Raw genomic sequence first — 3,901 nt, 5'->3', positions numbered from 1 at the left:
CTGGAAGTGCATGGTTCACATACTGTTGAAGCCTGACTTGGAGAATTTTGAGCATTACTTTACTAGCGTGTGAGATGATTATAATTTTATAGTAGGCTGCAAGCAAAGCTGTCTGCTCTTTGTGTGTCTAGCTCCATCTTCCAGAAATGCTTGCTACACAAACATCCTTTGAAGGACAAAAGGGTAGTTTCCCAGTAGCTTGGCATGCTGAAAGTTGTAAAGTCCTTTGTATCTGACCCAGGAGTCTCATGTATTCTGTCAACATCCATGAAATTGCTAGCATCCAGGCTGAGTAGGGTAAATCTGAGAATTTTCCTGGTTTTTGATAGCTGTATGTTGGTCCAGTAGTTTGGAGGCTGTTGCAGTGATTCAGGCGAAAGATAAATTCCTTAACTAAGGCTGTGAAAAGCAGTATAGAGAAGAAACAATAGATTCCAGAAATATTTAGAAGGTAAAATTAATATGACCTGTGATGGTTTGGATTGGAAGAATTGGTAAAGGAAAGTGATTATAGATGATCCCAGCTTCGAATTTGGATGTGTGAGTCATTAGTAGACCTTCTGCCTATGAGAGTGTTAGACAAGGAACCTGGATTGGGAGTAGAATGATGAATTTAGTTTTATACCTGTTGCCTTTGAGGTGCTCATGGGACATCTAAGGGGGGAATGACCAGAGGATACCTTAATATAAATGTCTGAAACTCAGGGGAAGATATCAGGACCTGTTTCAAGACTTAGGAGGCTTCATATAGGTAAGTGTGGTAGCCAGCCTCCAAGACGGCTCCTTAATGATCCTTGCCTCCTAGTATTTGTTCTCTTGTGTAGTTATTGTATCAGAATTGGTCTACATAATCAATAGATGATACATATACCATCACCAACAGATGTGACAATACATGACTGCCAAGCCTAAGTCATAAAGGAAATTGAGGTTTATGCTTTGGTCTCTCTCTTGGATTGCTTGTTATAGGGGAAAGTGGCTGCTGTTTAGTGAGGACACTCAGGTAACCATGCAGAGATGGATACGGGTGAGCCATTGTGGAAGCAGGTCCTCCAGCCCAGTTAACACCTCAGAGGCCTGCAGCCCTGGCCGACGTCTTGGTTACAACCTCGCGAGAGAGCCTGAGCCAGAACCACTCAGTTCAGGTGTTCCCAGATTCCCGACTCTTTGAAAAAAGCTATGTGAGGGACTCCCCTGGTGGTCTGGTGGCTAAGACTCTGTGCTCCCAATGCACAGGGCCTGGGGGGCCTGGGTTTGATCCCTGGTCGAGGAACTAGATCCTGCATGCCACAATTAAAACTCCTTGCAGCCAAGTAAATAATAAATTAAATAGATACTTAACAAGAAGCCATGTGAGATAATAAATGTTAACTGGTTTAGGTTGCTGGGTTCTGGGGTAATTTGTAGTGCAGCAATAGAGAACTGATACAGGTGGTCATTGAAGTTGTGACCTCCTTCAGCCCCTGTACTTCTAGCAGATGATCCCCGGTCTTGGTAGAAAAAAATGTCAACAGGCTGTGACACTTTGACACGTCCCAACTCCCACTCCACTACTCCCTGTTTCTAACGGAATTCGTTCTGAACCCATACTTATCTTTCCTCCAGCCTTAAAGCAAGACTTACCTGTCTGATTTTGCAACAAAATGATGGCTCTTTAATTTTACATATTAATTTCCTGGGACTCCTGTAACAAAGTACCACAAACTAGGGTGGCTTAAAACAAGAGAATTTTATTCTCTCACAGTTCTGGTGGCTAGAAATCTTAGATAAAAGTATCAGTAGGGTTATTCTCTCTGTGAAGGACCCAGGGAAGGATCTGTTGCATGCTTTTTTCCATAGCTTCAGTGTTTGCCAGCAATCCTTGACGTTTCCTGGTTTGTGCCGTGCAACTCTAGTCTCTGCTTCCATTCTTCATTCTACAGCTGTCTTTTCTGCTCTTCTGAGGACAGTGAAGTGAAGTGAAGTCGCTCAGTCATGTCCAACTCTTTGCAACCCCATAGACTGGAGCCCACCAGGCTCCTCCATCCATGGGATTTTCCAGGCAAGAATACTGGAGTGGGTTGCCATTTCCTTCTCCAGGGGATCTTCCTGACCCAGGGATCGAACCTGGGTCTCCTGCATTGTAGGCAGACGCTTTACCGTCTGAGCCACCAGGGAAGCCTGATCTGAGGACAGGAGTCATATTGAATTAGGAGCGCACCTTATCCAGGATGACCTCATCTTAATTTGTATCTTAATTGTATCTGCAACAACCCCGTTTCCCAATAACCTCACATTTTGAGGTTGCGGGACATCAACATATCTTCTTGGAAAAAATTCAACCCGTGCCGCTGTGCACAGAACAGAGGACGCTTCCTAGTTCTCCTCTCACTGGCTCCCCTGTAGCAGCATTTGACACTGTTGGTCACGCTCCACTTAGAATTCCCCCTTCCCCATTTCAGAGGACCACTCTTTCTTTTCTACCCACATAACTAAGCTCAGTCTCCTCTGCTGGCTCCTCTTCTTCAATTCGTCTCTACCAGTGAATTCTCTGACCTTGAATATTTGGCCTTCTTTTCTCCCAAAGTTATGTCCTATGTCTGGGTGATTTCAGTCATACTCATGGCCTCAAAAGGCACCTAAACCTCTACGTTTAGTCTAGGCAATGACTCTGAGCCTAGACCAACCAGCTAGACAGATGAACCTCAGAAGCCACTTGTCCAAAACTAACCAACCTATTGATCTCCTCCTCCATACCTGCTTCCCGGCTCATAATTCCCTTTCTCTGTAAATTTCTCTCCTGTTCCCAAGTCCCCTAAGTCCAATATCTGGGTCTCAGTTTATACTTGTCCCCTCCTGTGACTGAGTCACTTCAAATCCTACCTCCTAAAAAACTCCTGGATCTGGGCCCTCTGCATCACCTGTTGCCTGCTTTGGGCCCTCATCATCTCTCATTAGACCAGGGCCACACTCTCCCCACTTGTCTTCCAACCTCCATTCTCTGCCCCTCACTCAATCTTCCACACTGCTGCTAGAATCCTCTACTTATCACTGATCTCATCCAATCTTGTCACTCTCGTATGTAAAACCCCTCAACAGATCTTCTTTCTCTTTTAGGATATAATCCAAGATTTCCCCAGCTGTCCTTTAAGGCCAACCTCACACAAATCTCTTGTCCTTTTTACCACTTAGTCCTATATCTAGCCAACAGGATTATTTATTTCAAACTCATGTTGAGGTCTTCCATGCTTCTGGAGCCTCTGCTTCCTTCTCTCCTCCTTTTAAAGCTTGGCGATGTAACCATAAAAGTGTACCTTTCAGATCTCTCATTACAGGATATATAACTGACCAGGGCTCCAGCTTGTATGTTCTGAAATCCATTGCTGCATTTTCCATAAAGACTAATCCCATGGGATTCTCCCAGCTATTGAAAGAGTCTGGCAGAATATTAAGGCAAGCTCTTTCTTAGGAGACAGAAATTTTCAACAGCCTGCTTTGGCTTGAAGACTCCCTGTCAGCCTTGCTGAACCTTTCTTAGACAGCCAACTTTCCCTCCCTCTCTTCTTATTCCAGGTCAGACTTACATAATGGTCTGATGGAGCCTAAACGCTCCTTCCCTATCTCTTTTCACAAGGATCTCCTCTGATAAAGGTGTTTAATTCCATCTTGGTATCTGTTTCTCAGAGGATTCAGACTAACATACCCAGCTTAAGTGTCTCAAAGCCTCACTTTTAGGAAACAGAGAAAGAAGAGCAATTTAAGCCTAAAGCAAGGAGAAAAAAAAAGAAATAATAAAAATTAGAGAATATGTAAAACAAATCTGAAACAGAAAAACAGAAATTAACAAAACTAAAGGCTGATTCTTTAGGAAATAAAATTGATAAACTTCTAGCCAAGGTAACCAAGAGAAAAAGAGAGAAGA

The 3,901-nt window shown here is 43.6% G+C and overlaps 1 non-coding gene across 1 annotated transcript; it reads right to left on the bottom strand.

The window, feature by feature from the left end:
• Nucleotides 1–2,084: 2,084 nt before the first annotated feature.
• Nucleotides 2,085–2,157, bottom strand: TRNAC-ACA (transfer RNA cysteine (anticodon ACA)). The gene has a single exon. It is a non-coding gene; the product is annotated as a tRNA-Cys (tRNA).
• Between the last annotated feature and the right edge of the window lie 1,744 nt (nt 2,158–3,901).

This window comes from Bos grunniens, chromosome 20 (genome assembly GCF_055505025.1).
Source record: "Bos grunniens cultivar Pamir isolate PY7600 chromosome 20, Bosgru_T2T1.0, whole genome shotgun sequence".
In the NCBI taxonomy this organism is placed as follows: Eukaryota; Metazoa; Chordata; class Mammalia; order Artiodactyla; family Bovidae; genus Bos; species Bos grunniens.
Note: the sequence above shows the minus strand (reverse complement) of the source record. Positions and strands in the feature narration are given on the sequence as shown.